Consider the following 19,974-nt stretch of genomic DNA (forward strand, 5'->3'; position numbering starts at 1 on the left):
CTGTTTTCTTTTTCCCCATATACTGCTCCTTTAAATAATGATTCCCATTTTCCCTTAGATTATGGGTAATGTTCTGTATGCTAAGCTATTATGATAATTAATATACATTGAAATATGAAAACACATAGGACCACTTATGTCAAAGTCTATTTTGCTATTTTAAAAGTTAGCAGAACTAATAAGTTGCTCTCCTTTAAAATATCAAGCTTCTCACTTTTAGAACTAACAGACCCAGAACATTCATGACTTAGCAAATGAAAAGATATTTTATTTTCTGCTCTACATAATCAATTTATAATATGTCTTTCTTTAAGAAGTTTTTCAAAATATGTTTACTAGAATCTTACTTTTGTTCCCTATTTTTTACTGGACAAATTGACAACCTATGCTTTATGCACCTTGCTTCTAAACTTAAACCCTGAGCTTAGATTAGCCATATGAGAACAGACAAAAAGTTAACTGGTTTATCTCTATTTCATTTCTCTTGCTCGTTGAAATGTATCCAGCAGGTAAATGACCAGGCACAATGTGATTTCTATATCCCTTATCTCTTAATATGGTACCACCTCTCCTGCCAATTTCAAGATTTTTTTTTTTGTCAGACTAAAACCAAAGTGATGTCAATCAGCAAAAACTTATTAATTGCTTACTAAGTTCCAGGTGCTAGATAAGAGATATGAACAGTGGAAGCATAAAGAAACTTAACCCTTGCTCTCAAGGAGCTTACATTATCATAGGGGAAAATGGCATATTGAAGCTGACCTTTCTTGAAATGAAGGATCCAGAAGAAACTGACCAGTTAGTGGTCACAGAGGGGAAGAGTTTTCCAGACTGAGAAGACTGAAATCAAGGAAGTATTAAAAAGATGAGAAAATTGCTAGATCATGGTGGTAAAAGAATTTTCTCTATAAAGGATGGAGAAATGATGTATACAGCTTTGCAAAGCTCAGAGTAGTGCATAAAAGTTAGTGATTGCTGTCATTATGACCATATGATTATATAATCTATAAATTCTCCCAGTGAGAGAGGTGTCTAAGTATCAGAGAGGTTAAGTAACTTGCCCATCACATAGTTTCTAAGTATCAGGAGAAGTATTTGAAGCCAGGTCTTTTAATTAAAATATTAGCCTTCCATGCATTAAATATCAATCAAAACCATCATCATCACCACCACCACCACAGTCATCACCCTGATTTGCCTGTGTCCATTAGTGGAGCTTAACATAAAGGTAATAGGGACCATTTAAATAAAATTGGCAGGAGAGGGGCCAGAGGATATATTCTCAGGTAATACACAGGACAAATAAAAATTTCCATAATAAGTAACAAAGAAACTTTATATCTTTATATATATATATATGTATATATATATATACATGTATATATACATATATATACATATATATATATATATACACACACACAATATTATATGTTATAATATTATTTATTATAAATAATAAATCCAGGGACTAACCAGTAACTAACAGTTACTAACCACCTGCTATACAAATTCCCATTGAAGAAAAAGAAATATAAACCAAAGGGAAACAGAAGATACTGAAAATCAATGTCTCTTAAGAACATTGAGTTATTAAGTGCATTAAAATCATACAACTATATTTCTATCAGGTAGGCACACTAGCAATTAAAAATAAAACAAATTTTTCTCTCATAAGCTTAAAGAGATCATCAAATGTCTTTGTAAACATGAAGTAATATCCTTAACAATCATGAAGTTTTATGTAGATAGCCCATTGGGCTGGCAGTTAGACATTAATAAAGTATTTTTGTCAGCTCTGTTGACTTTCCAACCTGATTACCTTTTATTGTCCACCACACATTTTAGAACAGAGAAATTCTTGCCTACTTAGAGGTCCTGGAACACAACACTCCAACTTCCCTCCTTCCCTTAGTTCTGTATGCCTGAAATGCTCTGCTCACTCACTTCCACCCTTTGGTTTCATTGGCTTTCTTCAAAATGCCTTTCATATCTTATCTTCTGCAAGAGGACTTTTAAAATCTCCTTTCAGATTCCCCTCCATCTGTCTTTCTGTCTATTTATCTATATAGCAATGGAAAGGTCTGCGTATGAGGATGTGTGTGTGTGTGTGTGTGTGTGTCTGTGTGTGTGTGTGTGTGTGTGTGCACTCACATGCTGAGCTTTCTTCTATGCATACACATACATGAAAACACAACTTTACCTATACACATATACATATATTTATGCATGTATACATACATATATAGACATATTGACATATGTGTGTGTGTGTGTAATATATGCATGTGTATACCTACACAAACATATACACACTGAGACAAATATATTGTATGTACCTATGTATTTTCATGTTGTTTCCACAGTTATTCTCCTTAAGAGCAGGTTTTTGTGTTTCTTTGCATCTCCAGAGCTTTAGCACAATACCTGGAACATAATAAGTGCTTAATATATACTTGCTGGCTAATTGACTCCCAGGATCATATGGGGCAATGGGCAACCACTGGTTATGTCTATACAAATGTTAGCTGATGCTAGTGCTTGTATGTATTTGTGATCATACTGACATGGGTGTTCCTTTCAGGGATTCTGGCCACAGGCCATTCCTATCTATCCATCTTATATTCATGCCTTGTCCTTTTCCCCTAAGAAAATCCTCTACAGAGGACTTATATTTTTTGAGATGGACCTTCCTCTACTTCTCTTAATATTGTCTGGTTGCCAATAGAGGAACATGAACTTTCCATAAGTCGTTCCAAACAAAAGGGTATGAGGAAGACATTCCAAATTCATATTAGCTATGGTCTTTCTTCAAGAAAACATGCTGCAATGACTAATTATCATGGATTTGCAACAAATTAAACTAGATTGGAGATAAACCATGACAATCTTGTTGATAATGAGCTGCCATCAGAGCAGTACTAATAAAGCTTTTACCCTGGTATATATACATGTTCCTCACATATGAGTTAACATAACTATAGTCTGCCAAAGAAACTTTTATGACTAAGTTGTTTTCTGTGTGGTAGTATTTATAATATTATTTAAACAGTAATTAGTAGCAGTAGAAGTAGTAGTATCTTGTTAACATCTTTTTAGTGAGACATAAATGGCCCTGGAAGAAGTTACTCTCCTGCTTTAATCCTTTTCTAATTAATGTAGTTCTGACTATTACATAGGTAGATAAAATGTTTTGTTTGTTTAATGGAAGTCTAATGAACCAACAAAAATATTAGGATATGACCTCATTGTAAGCTCACTGAAAATATCCTTGCTCCATTCTTGGAAGCAGAAAAGGCAGAAGAGATAACATATAACTCATCTTTTCTAATGTTATTTTTATCTCCTTTGCTTGGTCTCTATATTTTGAAATCATTTTTCCCAAAAAAACTTGGAGATTAGTAATATTTATTGTGGTGTCATCTATTTATGGCATTGCTCTTCAGTTTTTATGGATCAGTTTTTAGGTATGAGAAATAATTTTGTCTATACAATGATCTGGTTCAATCCTTATTTATTGATTGTGTTCTCCAGGATATTTTGGGCTTTTATTTGTAGCATGAGTATTTACTATCCATCAGTCCATGAAAAGTAATCAGCTCATAACTTAAAATTCTATTGGTGGTCAGTTTGTGCCTGTGCCTATGGACCATAATAAAATCAATACTATCCATAGGGTTTTCTTGGCAAAGATATGGGAGTGGTTCACCACTTCCTTCTCCAGGAATGTCAAACTCTACCCACCGATTTAAGCTTTGCAAAGTATTAAGGAGGTGTGAAATCTCTAAAGTATATGGTGATGAACCTTTTCACAGCATTTACCTTTCCCTTGCAAAATCAATATCACTCATTGTCTGGTTTCTTATTCTTAGGTTATCTAAAAAGTTCCTCCAAAATAGCATGTGTCATGTGTCATTAGAAGGATAGGATCCTAGGTTTTTCAGCTGGCTGAAGCCAGCTCTCCATCTTCTACAAAATGCTACTTCTCTGCTTTAAAAAAAAAAAGTAACTTTGGATTAAAGGAGGCTATAAAAAGTAAGTGGTAGGGGTCGCTTGAATCTCCATAAGATTTTGACATGTTAAGATGGATTCTGATCTGATTGATATGATCTTTAGCAACCTTGATACATCATTCATTTCAGCAGCCTTTTCAGCAGAAGATATATTCATCAAAAAAGGCTGCCACTCAAGTCTTTGAACATTCATTACCTCACATGAATGCATACACAGAAAAAAAGGACCCCCACAGTTTTTATCAGCTTGTTCCTTCTTAGATGCAGAAGCACATCATTCTATTTGTAAAACATTCTGTTTGGAGTGTTTTGTTGTTCTTTACATGTATATTGTTGCCACCAATGTACAAATATTTTCCTTCTTTCTACTTATTTCTCATTGCATCAGTTCATATGTCTTCCCATGATACCTGTAGTGATAATATTCATTATGTCTTACAATACAGCAATAGTCAGTGTATGCCATTTTAAAACTGAATAAGAATTTCTGTGCAAAGCAAAATTCAAGCCCCTGTTTATCCATCTTAAAAAAAATAATGTGAAGAAACAGCAAGGGCAGAATAGAGTTCAGACGGTTTTATACTTACAGCTGTGAGAGATTGGATTATTTCCCCACTGTGAAAGTGAAAAACAAATTTAGAAAACTAACATTTGCAAGTTATGTTCTACTAATATATAGGGGGTTGTGTACCAATAATGTTTACTGATGAGGACCATGGCTGTCATGCAATTTTTTTTTACATTATCATTCCTTAGACGTATTCCGCAGATCAATTAAAAAAAAAAAAGCTAAGGAAAGTCAAAGTGCACTAATCTGGGGAATAAAAATATTATGTAATAACATTATTAAATGCCAATTATGGAATTGAGTTAATATTGTTAAATAAGTCAATTGTCCTTTGAAAAATGGCAATACCAACAAAATACCACAACTATGGGTTTATTCTGTTGTTAACAGACTTTAAAATTCCCCAGATGAAGTGGTATTGTGTGATTGCTCTCCTAGACTTGGCACTACTGTTTACCTTACACATGGTGTCGCGTTGACATAGCTACACAATCACTCAAGGCAAAGATGGTTGTCAATCCACTTTGGGCTTCTTTCTGAATGACAGAGGGAGCTTGATGATACAGTACTCATTTGTGCTTGCAATTGCCCAATAGCAATGACTTAAAATTAGATCAAGTCTCTTGGTGTTACAGGCAAATAAGTTGGAATTCAGTACGTGTCATATGCCATGAGGATATTCATCATAACTATTTTTTCTTTAACAGTATTTTATGTTTTCCAGTTGTATATGAAGATAGTTTTCAACATTCATTTTGTAAAATTTGGAGATCCAATTTTTTCTCCCTTCTTACCTTCTCTCCTTCCTCCCCAAGAAAGCAAGCAATCTGATGTAGGTGATACACGTACAATCATGTTAAATGTATTTACACGTTAGTCAAAGAAGAATGAGAACAAAAGAAAAGAAACACTAGAAAAAAAAATGAAAATAGTATGTTAAAATCTGCATTCAGATTCCATAGTCCTTTCTCTGGATGTGGTTAGCATTTTCCATCACAAGTCTTTTAGAATTGTCTTGGATCATTGTATTGCTTGAGAAGAGCTGTCTATCATAGTTAATCACCGCAAAATGTTACTGTTGCTGTATACAATGTTCTCCCGGTTCTGCTCACTTCACTCAGCATCAGTTCATGTAAGTCCAGGTGTTTCTGAAATCTGCCTGTTCATCATTTCACATAGCATGATAGTATTCCATTACATTCATATCCCACAACTTATTCAGGCATTCCCCAATTGGTGGGCATTCTCTCAATTTTTGATTTTTGCTACCACAAACAAAGAGTTGATATGAATATTTTTGTATATGTGGGTCCTCCCAGCTCTTTTTTATCTCTTTGGGATATAGACCTAGTAGAGTATGCAGTTTGGTTGCCATTTGTGCATAGTTCAAAATTGCTCTCCAGAATGGTTGGGTCAGTTCGCAACTCCACCAACAATGCATTAGTGTTCCGATTTTCCCACATCTTATCATTTTTCTTTTTTGTCATGTTAGCCAATCCTATAAATGTGAAGTCTCCAATATTTATCATGTTCCTGTTTTGTCATATTAGCTAATCTGATAGGTATGATGTGGTACCTCAGAGTTGTTTCAATTTGCATTTCTTAATCAATAATGATTTTGAGCATTCTTATATGATTATAGAAAGCTTTGATTTCTTCAATTGAAAACTGCCTGTTCATATTCTTTGACAATTTGTCAATTGGAGAATGACTTATATTCCTATAAACTTGTCTCAGTTCACTATATATATTTAGAAGTGAGGCTTTTATAAGAAATACTGGCTGTAAAAATTGTTTCCCAGCTTTCTTATCATTACTTTGAAGGGAGGCCTAAGTGACAGGAAAGATGGAATAATTTGGCGATCTACAAACTGACCAGGGCATTATCCCAGCTTTACTTTTGCATTTTTTTACACCTTTCTCTTGAGCTCAACTCTGCCTATAGAATAACAAACAAAAACTCATAATTGGGAGAGATATCAGAGGTATCTCATACAATCCACACCTGAAGCAAAATTGTCTTGTTTATACCTTATATGTCATCAACTATCCTTTTCTTGAGTGCCTCAGCTGAGGAACCAATGACTTTTCAAAGCACTGCATTCTGCTTTAGAGTACATTTTACTGTTAGATGATTTCCCTTTATATTTGATCACAAATTACCTTTTTCCAACATCTAATCACTTTTCCTAATTCTGTGTGGTGACCATGCAAAATTAATTCTTAACTCTCTTCCACAATATTTTGAATACTTAAAGACAACTATCATGCTCCCTTTTGTTTTCTATTCCACAGATTAAGCATCTCCTTCCATGGATCCTCATGTTGCATGGTCTTGAGTCTCTTTACTATCCTACCTATCCTCCATTGGACTCTACAGTTTATCAAAGTACCTCTTGAATTGTGACTAACAGAATATAACACAATACTCCAGATATATTCTGAATAAAGCAGAGTACAGTAGCACTCTACCTGTGCTAGTACTGAAAGCTATGCTTCTCTTTATGCAGCTTAAGAAATTACTTCTTTTTTGACCTAGCAATACTATTTCTAGGTCTGTATCCCAAAGAGATCACAAAAATGGGAAAAGGACCCACATATACAAAAATATTTATACTGGCTTTTTTGTGGTGGCCAAGAATTGGAAATTGAGGGGATGACCATCAATTGAGGAATGGATGGACATGTTGTGGTTTATGAATGCAGTGTAATACTATTTTGCTATAAGAAATGATGAGCAAGAGGGCTTCCAAGAAAATTGGAAAGACTTGTATGGACTGATGCTGAGTGAAAATGAGCAGAACCAGGAGAACCTTGTGCACAGTAATGACCACATTATGGGATGACTGACTCTTCACAGCAATGCAAAAATCTAAGACAACTCCAGAATATTCATGATAGAAATTGCTATTCACACCCAGCGAAAGAATTGATTCAGGGTGCAGATGGAAGCATAACATTTGCTCTTCTTTTCCTTTGTTATTTTTGTTTTATCGCTTCATTCTCACTGTTACTCCCATTTTTTCTAATTGTTCTTTACATCATGACTACTGGGAAAACATGCTTAATATGAATGTATGTGTGGAACCTATATTGGCTTATGCATTATCTGGGTGAGGGAAGAAGTGGGAGGAGGAGTAAATTGAAAACTCAAAATCTTATGGAAGTAAATGTTGAAAACTAAAAATAAATAAAAGAAAAAACACCAAAAAAAAAAGAAATTACTTCTTTGTTATATCACACAATTTAGTCACATGATTTTGTAGAACAATAAAATCCTCAGATTATGTTTAAAAAATTGCTGCCCAGTTTATCTTCTTCATTTTTTATTTGGAAATATTATATATATACACATATACATATATGTGTGTGTGTGTGTATCCTCATTAATATTAAATTACTATATTTGCCTCAGTGTTCTATAATGACGGTTTTTTCCTGTGTCATCTGCATGTGAGCTATCCCCTCTAACCTTGTGTCCTCTGTAAATCTGATAATGTATGCCATCTGTGTCTTACTCTTGGAATACTCTCACTATTCATCTCTGCTTTCTGGCTTCCCTAGTTTCCTTCAAATCTCAGTTAAAATCCACATTCTACAGGAAGAATTTCCCTATTCCTCTTAATCTTAGAGCCTTCTCTCTGTTGGTTATGTCTAATCCTGTTATGTTGCTTGGTTGTACATAGTTGTCTGCATTTTGTCTCCCCCATTAGGTGATAGTGAGACTAAACACCAGTTATGTGCCAGACACTGGCACATAGTAAATGTGATATAGAACATGATGCAAATATAACAAAAAGCAAGTCCTAGCCCTCAAGGAGTTTGTAATCTAGTGGGAAGAGACAGCATGAAAAAGGAAACTTAAAAGTGGATGAAGAGAAGGGAAAAGTTGGTACTTGGTACAGGCCTGTGGTGGAGAAATCCAAAGGAGTACATTCAAATGGGAAATGAAGAGATGGAGGTACTGGCAGGAGCTCTCTGCTCTACACTCAAATCACATGGGCCTCAGGAGCATAGGTCAATGATGAGGTGTGAGTTCCAGGGCTGATGTGTTCTTCCAGGATCTCTTGTTTGGAATTGAATGAAAGGATGAACACACTGACAATCCAGCTTGTGACACAGCAAGGCAGACACCTGTCAAATGAGCAAATTATGGGCTGTTGATTTCAGACTGTATCATTTCTGGTATCCTTGGCAAGTAATGCTGTGTTATAGCCTGAAAACTACATTCATCATTGTGCTACAACATTTAGTTTGTGTGAAGCTGCCAAATTTAAACAAAAGCAAAACAAAGCAAAACATAAAATTCTTCAACATTTTTTTTTTATTCCTTAAAGTTCTAACTAATGTTCCCTTCCCAAGAGTTTAATTCTTTTGGCCACCTGACTAAAAGTAGTTCTGCTGATCCATCACGTTCCCCTTAATTATCTCCTTCATGTTCTCTTAATTAATAAGTACATCTGTTAGTAGGTACATCTGGAGAGAGAGGAAAAGGGAGAGAGAGAGAGAGAGAGAGAGAGAGAGAGAGAGAGAGAGAGAGAGAGAGAGAGAGAGAGAGAGAGAGAGAGAATGTTGTTTCCTTGGAATGCAGTATTAGATTCTTACTTACCATCTGTTCTCATGTTCATCTCATGAAAGATGACTGTGAGTTCCCATGTAAGACATGTGTGTCCATAAAATATAACTACATGGTGGGATAGATAAATATCTCTGGAAACTGTCTTATGAATCTCTAAGAGATACTGTGATTCCTATCTCAAGGGGAATAGGAGAAGTATTGCAGTTGGGTTCTGTTTTCTCCCATCTCTGAGAGAAAATCCAGACTGAATATATCTATACATCCCTGCATATTACATCTCTCCCCTACAATTGCTGATGTACAGGTATAATAACAAAAGTTCCTTCCCTGATCACCAGTTTTTAATGGAAGAAGGTAGCCCCAAAATTATACTTGCCTGCTTGACCCCTTCCCACAAAATACAAGTTATATAAAAACAAATCACATATAGAAAATAGTGAATAAACTATGTCTCCATTAAAATAAGCAAACAAAAATTGTGGAACTTCTATTGATTATAATATACCAGCTCATACCACTTGTTGGGCCTGCATGTAGGAGTTTGAAAAAGAGATCATGGGATACCCTTCCTCTTTCATGAATTTAAACTCACTTCCCCCATTTTGCTGAACTTGACATCATAAAATCTTCATAAGAAAACCTGGACTCATTGGTCCCAGTAGATTAATTTATTTTTTTTATTCTGTAAAATAAATATAACTGGACTCTTTTATAGAACCCACTGGAAGACCCAACTCTGTTTCCCTATAGGAGAGCAATTCAATCAGGGATATGTCGCTAAGTTCTAGATGTTTCAGCTCATGTTGTCAACAATGCTGATTCATAGATGGAGAATTAAATAAAATGGAGTCATGTTGTAAATGCAGGGAAAAAATCAATATTTGCCAAATGGAAGAGAACAAATCAATAGAGAAAGGGATGTTACTGTCAAACTTCTGAAAGGACATCACAAACAATGGAGGAAAGAAAAAAACCCTGAAAAAATACATCTTCTTTGTGTTCATTTAGGATATTAGCTTAGAAGAGAAGTGAAATGTGTTTCCCAATTTGTGTTAAGGAGAACATGGAGAATCAAATGCAAAGAAGATAGCCCTGACTGGAATATTTAAAATATACCCTAGGGATTTATAGCTTTGCTGAAGACACTCAGTGCTACAATTTGTTTTTTGTTATTAAACCAATGTTTTCATTTCAGCTTTTATTTTTTTCTTAACTGGTAAAGGATATGATACCATAGGCCCTTTTGTCCAAAATATCTAGTCACCTATAGGTCAGAATTTCCTAAAACAGACTTAGAAGTTTAATTATATATTTATGGTACACTCTGAATAAACAGGTCTTTCATAAATGAAGAATGATTTACATTATAACATTGATACAAGATAACATGATTACAACATAAAATATGAACATTCTATGACTAAAATATAGTCTCTTAAAGGGAAATTATGGATAGAATAACACATGTCTAAAAAAGATAAAAGATTCACACCATTAATACCAATTCAGGCTGTGGCTTTCATATTCAACTACTGTTTCCTGAGCCTGGGCAGAGTTCAGGACACCAGATGAAGAGACCATTATTTTTCAAAACAATTTTATGGCTCTTTATTAATAAGACCAAATCCCCAAGTATAAGTAGTGTAGTCAAAAAAGCACTGCACTTACAGTAATATATATGTATATACATATATATATATATATAATATATATATATTTATATATATATATATATATATATATTATATATATGTATATATATATATATTATATATATATATATATACATACACATATATGCATATATATTATTCATATTCCTATTTGTAAAATAGAAAAAAAATACTTGCATTATCTATGTAAGTGTTTTTAGGAAGACAATATTACATAAGGAAGCTTAATCCACTGGAGAAGGAAGTGGAAAACTACTCCAGTATCTTTGTCAACCCCAAAAAAGGATGATAGTCATGATTAAAAATGATAAAGAACAACAACACCACATAAAATGTAAACCAATAATTATACTGAGTTTTTTAATACCAATGCCTCAAATTTTTTCAATACTTTGTATTTTTAAAATATTTTGTACATAGTTTTTACCTCTCCCAATGATTGGTATATCTTGGATTGGAATTGTTTTCTTCATTTTATTGATGAGGAAATAGTGACTGAGAGCTGCCAAGTGACTTATTCAAAGTCTTAAAGGAGCTTCATTTTTGCCCAGAGTCAGATTCCTGTTTCTTTAAGTAGTGCTTAGTACTCACTCTGCTACATTTACACTTTCTCTTTTGTTATATTTTCAACACCACCCCATGAGATTTTAATGTTAATCACACTGACATAATGATATTTTATTTTCTTAGCATTCAGACTGAAGTGAAATGAATCTAAATGCTGTCAATACCATTGGAGATACCACCTTAAAATCATAGTTTGGAAGAGACTTAAGAGGTATGATGTAGTCTGAATGCATTCTTTAACAGATAAGAAAAGAACCCATGGCCCAGAGACATTAAATGATACTTAAGGTCAAATGGTCAATTAGTTTGATCAGTCACAGACAGCAAGCTATAAATAATAGCTCACTGCCAGAATGTAGATAAACCTCTTAATGATCTATATTTACAGAGATTCAAAAGAGTCATAAGTAAGAGTAGGTCTTAGCTCAGGTACATTCATGTAAGTACTAAGAACTGCCCGTTTCGTGTTTCAGAAGTATATTTGTTGAAAGTGAAAGAAAATGAAATTTAGAAAAAGAAAAAGAACTTTTCAATAAATGACTAAATCAACTTCTAAACAATTTAAAGTAATACCTCTTCTGTATATGAATAGTTTAGTTCCCAAAAAAGTAGCAGGAAAAGAACTTTTGAGAACAAAAATGTATTTATGTAAAAAATATTTTTCCAATAAATATTAGAAAAGTGTTTATAAGTATTGAATAATTCTTCAGCTTCTTTGCATGTGACTTTTTTTTTTTAGAGTTCTAGAAGCTAAAATACACAAAGTGACAAATCAAACATCATGTTTGGAGACTCTAGGGTGATTAAATAAGCACTACTGATTTCACAACTGAGAGATTAAATTTTAAGAATTTTACCTCATAATGAATGATAAATCCCTGACCACCAAGAGGCTCTGAGTTGAGTCATTAGAGGCAGTTGAGAAACTAGCAGAAGAGCAAGTGCCTGTTAAGAAGATAACAGGAGCAGCAAAGAATATAGCATGAGCTGAGTGAGAAGATGCTACAAGGAACAGTAAACCAACAAGAAGGATGCAACTGTAGAATTTGGAAGCTTGCTGATTGCAGAAAAGAATCACCTTGTGGATTGCCTAAGGAAGAAAAAAAAAGAGACACAGCCTTCTGAACTCTGTTGCAATCTAAAATCTCTATTTAAGGAGGGAGCTCAGCTAAAAATATAGCATTTCTCACATGGCTACACCACTTTGAGGTTTCTAAGACTTTTCTTTTTCTTAATTAATTAATTTATTTTTAGTTTTCAACATTCACTTCCACAAGATTTTCAGTTCCAAATTTTCTCCCCATCTTGTCCCTCCCCTGACTCCAAGATGGCATGCATTCTGAGTACCTTTTCTCCTAATTTTCCCTGTCTTCTATCTTTCACTCCCTTCTTTTATCCCCTTCCCCTTCAATTTTCTTGTAGGTCAGGATCGATGTCTATACCCCATTTCCTGTATATCTTATTTCCCAGTTGCATATGAAAAAAATTTTTTTTAACTTTTGTTTGTAAAATTTTGAGTTCCAAATTTTCTTCCTTCCTCCCTCCCCACCCACCCTCATGGAGAAGGCAAGCTATTCAATACAGGTTATACGTGTATAGTCAGGTAAAACACTTCCATAGTAGTCATGTTGTGAAAAACTAAGTACATTTCCCTTCATCCTATCCTGCCCATCATTTATTCTTTTCTCTCTTTTGACCTTGTCCCTCCTTAGAAGTGTTTGCTTCTGATTACCCCCTCCCCCAATCTACTCCCCCTCTATAATCTTCCTGCTCTCTTCTCCCCTCCCCCACCATTTTCCTGTAGGGTAAGATAGATTTCCATACCCAATTGAGTTTGTTACTCTCCTTAAGCCAAAGCCAATGAGAATAGGATTCACTCATTCCCTCTCACCTTCCTCCATTTCCCCTCCACTGTAAAAGCCTTTTCTTGTCTGTTTTACATGAGATAATTTACCCCATTCTACCTCTCCCTTTCTCCTTCTCCCAGTATAATCCTCTCTTACCCCTTAATTTTATTCTCCAGATATCACCCCTTCATCTTCAACTCACCCTGTGCCATCTATCTATATCTATCTATCTATCTATCTATCTATCTATCTATCTATCCATATCATTTTTTCCCTCCAAGTACTCTAATACTGACAAAGGACTCACGAGTTACAAATACCATATTTCCATGCAGAATATAAACAGTTCAACCTTAATAAGTCTCTTATGATTTCTCTTTCCTGTTTACTTCTTCATGTTTCTCTTGAGTCTTGTATCTGAAAGTCAAATTTTCTATTCAGCTCTGGTCTTTTCATCAAGAATGCTTGAAAGTCCTCTATTTTACTGAATGTTTAATTTTTCCCCTGAAGGATTATACTCAGTTTTGCTGGGTAGGTGATTCTTGGTTGTAATCCAATCTCCTTTGCCCTCTGGAATATTATATTCCAAGCTCTGTGGTCCCTTAATGTAGAAGCTGCTAAATCTTCTGTTATCTTGGTTGTGTTTCCACAATACTGGAATTGTTTCTTTCTGGCTGCTTGCAATACTTTTTCCTTGACGTGGGAGCTCTGTAATTTGGCAACAATATTCCTAGGAGTTTTCCTTTGGGGATTTCTTTCAGGAGGTGTTCGGCGGATTCTTTCAATTTCTATTTTGCCCACTGGTTCTAAAATATCAGGGCTAATTTCTTGAAAGATGATGTCTAGACTCTTTTTTTCATCATGGCTTTCAGATAGTCCAATAAATCTTAAATTCTCTCTCCCGGATCTATTTTCCAGGTCAGTTGTTTTTTCCATTAAGATATTTTACATTCTTTTTCATTTTTTCATCATTTTGAATTTGTTTTACAATGTCTTGATTTCTCATAAAGTCACTAGCTTCCCGTTGCTCCATTCTAATTTTTAAGGAAGTATTTTCCTCAGTAAGCTTTTGGACTTCCTTTTCCGTTTGGCCAATTTTGCTTTTGAGGGCATTCTTCTCCTTATTGGCTTTTTGGACCTCTTTTGACCTTTGGGTTAGGCTATTTTTTTAAGGTATTATTTTCTTCAGTATTTTTTGGGATCTTTTTATGACTTTACTACCATGATTCAGGAAATTCATTATTGGGGAAAGCTCAACACCTTGAAAATATCATTAGCCTTGATACTCTACTTCATCACTACCATCTGTTTGGAGGGTAGTCATGAACTCCAAAACTTGAGCATTCAGCTCAGATCCTCTCCTCCTTTCTCACCTAACTACATTATTTTGGGACTTCTATGACTACATTGGGTACTCCCCCAGCTACCAACTTACTTCATTACCATTACCATCCCACCCCAACCTCTCCTTCACTGCTTCTTATTTTTTTCTTTTTTTGTCTTTCCCCATTAGATTGTAACCTCCTTGTAGTCAAGGGCTGCCTTTTTTCCTATTTGTATTCCTAGTGTTTATCATAGTGCCTATCATATAGTAGCCACTTAATAAATGTTTGTTGACTGACTGAATTTCAACTATCATTGTTTCTTAGAGCTCTTTATAATTTGATAAAGGTGAAATGCCTCAGACCTTCCTAATTACTTTCTGTTGCCCCTTTCAGATATGAGAGGCAAAACAGAGTGGAAAAGCCATGCTTTCACACTATTTGCTAAAAGTGAGGATTGAAGTTGATCTGGTACTGTGGAATGCAGTTGAGAGAGGAAGTGTCTAGGCTTGTCTGCATTGTCAAGAGAGACAACCTGATGAATTTTTCAATTCTCTGGCTTAAGGAAATCATTTGTCACTTTAATAAAGTAATGCTTTCACAATGCCCTTTTAAATTAGTAAACAAGATTGTCACTGACTCATCAGTTTAAGATTAGAAGAGGATTTGCTAGAGGAAAATAGTAAAGCCTAGAAAGTGAGCAGTTACCAGAGGTTTTAAATGAGACAGATTAATAATGAAGCTACCAATGACATCAGGACCTACATTCAAGAATTGTCAGTTGCCCAGCAACATGGGCTATCCTCCCTCATATGTCTCTCTGCTAGGTTTCATAAATAAATATCCACTTTTCCCAAGAGCTATTATGTGTGTTGAAAAGGTCATGTTCCTTTCCTAATTTTCATTTTTTCCACTTTCAACAAGCGTATTTCTCAATATGAAATGGGCTGTACTTTGTACTTACATGAATGAACTTCAGCTAGGATTTGCTTCATGACTTTAATGAATTTAGTTCTTCTCATCTCCCAATTTTAGCGTTTTATTGACTGTGTCACCTTGGGGTAACTAGATGGTGTCAATAGAATGTTAAGCCTGGAGACAAGAAGACTTGTCTTTCTGAATTAAACTCTGGCCTTAGACACTTACTAGCTATGTGACCTTGAGAAAGACACTTAACTCTGTTTGCCTCAGTTCCTCATTTGTAAAATGAGCTGGAGAAGGAGCTGTCAAACCACTCCATTATTTTTGCAAAGAAAACTCCAAATGGGGTCATGGAGAATTAAGTATGGCCAAAAACAATTGAACAACAAATTTTGTTGCCTCATGAAACTCCATTTGTTAATGATGATTGGTAATTTCTCTGCAATGTGTCGTTTTTGAGAGTTACCTATAACAATGAGTGGCTAAGTGATTTGTGCAGAGTCATAATATAGTAGGTTTATGATGTAGGATTTGAATCAAGGTCTGCCTGGCTCTGAGGCTGACTCTTTATCCCCTTGGTCATTCTCTCATGATTGATCTTAAACTGTAAAACTGTTCAGTAAATTTGACAAGAAAGGGTCTAAGCACATAGAAATGGCTGTAGTTGTGCCACCAAAATCCTGAGCAAACATCAAATCTAAACTGACAGCTCAGGGTCCTGTATCCTGCAGTCAGCATACTCAGGGCCTATGTGCAAGTGTAAATATTTTAAATTTAGATTGTTATTGCCAAGCACAGTCATACAATCAAAAACCCTATTTCATCAAAAAAGAGCAGAGTTGTGGAGGCAAATACATGCCATTTATTAGAAGTGCAGAGCTGCTTGCTTTCATTTTCACTGAGTAGTAGGGGTTATTTTTTTATAGAAAAAAAAGAGTGATTAATCTTTCTATTTACACAAACCTTTCCTTGAAGCATTTTTTTCTTTTGACTCGAAACCCAAAGCACTGTGGTGTGCCAGTAACAACATATTTTCATTATTTGACTTAAAGCATTGTCATATAATAGAAAAGAATCTTTCATTGTTGTATCTAATTCCTTTCTTTTGAATTTCAATTACTTTCTCTAAGTCATTACATGGTCTTTCCTGCAACTTCCACTATAAGCATTTTCCCCCTGGATAACTTACAAACATCCAAAACTTTGATAACTTTGTTCCTCAGGAAAGCAAGATAAATAGGGTCCGCCTTACATGGTTTTAATCTTCTTAATCTGAGGAATACAAAACTGTCTGCCATAGGGCTTTTGAAGCTGACAAATAGGGGGAAAAAACCTGATTAATCATGTTTCAAGAATATTAAATGCTAGCACATATAAGCTAAATTCTTTAGCACTGAGTTCTAGTAAAGAGCAATCTCATATTAATTGGGTTCAGCACAGATACTTTGTTTACCATGTACAATTTGTTCCAGGTAGTAAAAGGTGACCCCTCATAATTAAAAAATGGGGGCTTATGATTTGTATTAAAATCTCTCTGCAATTGGGTTTCAAAGGAGCTTTACACCTCCAAATTTCCTTCAAAAAGAAATTCACCGGATGGCCCATAGTAACCAGACACCCACAGAGCATCACCAAATTGTGGATGAACTAGAACCATGGTTACATAGATCACAGAGGATACTGAGTTCAACATGAATCCTCTCTCCGACATCCCCAATAAGTTGTTACCTAAAGTGCTGATGAGAGTGAACTCATAATAGAGCCTTTCATCAACTCATGCCCAGAATGTTACATAAGCTTACCGGTAGGTCTTCCAGCTCTGTGTTTCTCCCCACTCCAGTTGATTGATCCTCCATTTAGCTGTCAAATTGATATTAAAGTTCAGGTCTGACTATAATATTCCTTATTTAATATAATCCAGTGCCATTCTATTGCCCATAGTTTCACATATAAAATTGTATGCTTGCTAGTAAAAGCTCTTAGTAATCTAGACCCTTCCTTCCTTTGCAGCCTTTTTTATACATTACTTGCCTCCATGTACTGGACAATTCAGTGAAACTGACCTCCTTCCTGTTCCTCAAACCAGAAACACCATCACTAAATTCTGTGTGTCTTCACTGGCTGTGCTCCATGCCTGGCATAACTTGTCCTTGAACTGTTGACTCTGCCTAATTCTTGAATATTGAATATATGTTACACGCACACACAAACATATACATTATATATACATATATGTGTGTGTATGTATATATATATATATATATATAAATATATATATATATATACATATATACACATATATATACATACACACACACATATATATGTATATATATATATATATATATATATATATATATATATATGTACACATATATACACATACATTTATTTATTCTTTTAAACAGATTTATCTGTTTGGTTATCCAGTGGGTTGCTATTTCCTTCTCCAGCTCACTCACTTCATAGATAAGGAAATGTTGGCAAACAAGGTAAAGTGACTTGCCCAGAATCACCCAGAAAGTTTCTAAAGCAGTATTGAACTCTTCTACTTCCTAAAGAGATTAATGAAAAAGGAAAAGGATTTATATGTACAAAACATTTACAGAAGTTATTTTTTGTGGTGAAAAATAATTGGAAATTGAGGGGATGTCAATCCATTGTGGAATGACTGAACAGGTTGTGGCATATAATTGTGACAGAATACTGTTATTGTGCTATAAGAAATAATGACCATGATGGTTTCAGGAAAAAAAAAATGGGAAAGACATATTTACTGATGCAAAGTGAAGTAAGCAGGACCAGGAGAACCTTGTACACAGTAATAACACAGTAACAATAATCAAATGCAAATTAGCTACTCTGATTAATACAATGATCCAAGACAATTTGAAAGGACCTATGATGAAAAATATTATACACTTTCAAAGAGAGATCTGATGAACTCTGAATGCAGACTGAAGCATGCTATTTTTCTAATTGTCTGTTTCTCACATTTTAAAGTTTATTATTTTTCAGCATGGCTAATATGGTAATATATTTTGTAAGACTTTATGTGTATAATTGCTATCATATTGCTTGGCTTCTCAAGAGATAAGGTAGTTGGCAGGGGGAGAGGATTTGCAACTCATTTTTTTGAAAGTGTTAGACTATTGGAGTTAATTAATCTTACACATTTTTTTCATGCAACAACCTTTACATTTATAACAACAGCATCTAGATAGCTTTCAGTTAGTTTTCCTACAGGTGATAAAGGAAGAGGCACAATGGACATTTCATCATTGACCTCCAGTTTCCCAGTGCATAAAATTGACATTCATTTGCTTGAGCTAAGCAGGAAGGCTAAGTATGATCTAGGTTACCAAAATTAATCTATAAAGTATAAAATACACTTGTGAATAATTGAAGAAATTATTTTATTAAAGTTTTAATTTTTATTTTTAAATGAATTTCTAACCATTCAAGATCCACCTTGCCTTTCTCTAGTGCTTTTCTCACTTGATAATGAAAGAAAAAACGAATCTCTATTACAGATGTGTATTATAAAAAGAAAAAAATCCCCATATCAACCTTGTACACACACACACACACACACACACACACACACACACACACACCCCTCTCATTATCCACTCTGAGTCTTTCATCTCTCCATCAGGAGTTGGGTAGCATATTTCATTATTAATGCTGTTAATTGTTCTTGGTCCTTTTGTTAATCAGAGTTCCTAAGTCTTTTGAAGCTCTTTGTCTTTGCCCTTTTGTTGCCCATTGTATACATCATTCTCCTTATTCTACTCACTTCACTCTGCTCCAGTGGATGCAAATTATCCCAGATTTCTTTGAATCCATCCCCTTTGACATTTCTTACAACAAAATTGTATTCTATCACATTAATACATTCTAACTTGTTAAGCCAGTCCCCGATTTAGTAGACATGCCTCAGATTCACATAAGTACTTTTTTTGTTCAGATTTTTCTTAGGATAAATCTCTCCAAGATTATTGAGTATCATATGAATTAATTGATGTCAAGCACTTTATAATCCATAAACCATTAATTATATACATGTTAGTAGTGGTCGTGGTAGTAGCAGCAGCAGTGGTGGCAGTAGCAGTAGTAGTAACAAGCAGACGACATCTATTCCTCATGCCTAGAATGATCTCCCTCCTCATCTCTGCCGTCTGTCTTCCCTGGCTTTCTTTATGTCCCAACTAAAATATCTTGTTTTATAGTAGGCCTTTCCCAATCAATCTTAATGTTAATGACTTCCTTCTTTTAATTGTTTTATATTAATCCTGTATGTAGCTTACTTGTACACAGATGTTTGCATCTTGCCTTCCTGCATTAGACTATTATCTCCTTGAAGGCAGGGACTGTCTTTTGCCTCTTTTTATATCTCCAGAGATTATCATAGTATCTGGCATAGTAGGTACTTAATAAAGTTTATTGAAAATCGTCATCAATTCACCTAGCCTTCTCCAATA

At 34.6% G+C, this 19,974-nt stretch overlaps 1 pseudogene; it reads left to right on the plus strand.

Moving 5' to 3' along the window:
• The first annotated feature begins 496 nt into the window (after positions 1–496).
• Positions 497–19,974, plus strand: part of LOC110215096 (phosphatidylinositol 3,4,5-trisphosphate 5-phosphatase 2 pseudogene) — a 68,763-nt pseudogene continuing 49,285 nt past the window's right edge.

This window comes from Phascolarctos cinereus, unplaced genomic scaffold (assembly GCF_003287225.1).
Source record: "Phascolarctos cinereus isolate Bilbo 61053 unplaced genomic scaffold, phaCin_HiC Scaffold_2;HRSCAF=192, whole genome shotgun sequence".
Taxonomy (NCBI): domain Eukaryota; kingdom Metazoa; phylum Chordata; class Mammalia; order Diprotodontia; family Phascolarctidae; genus Phascolarctos; species Phascolarctos cinereus.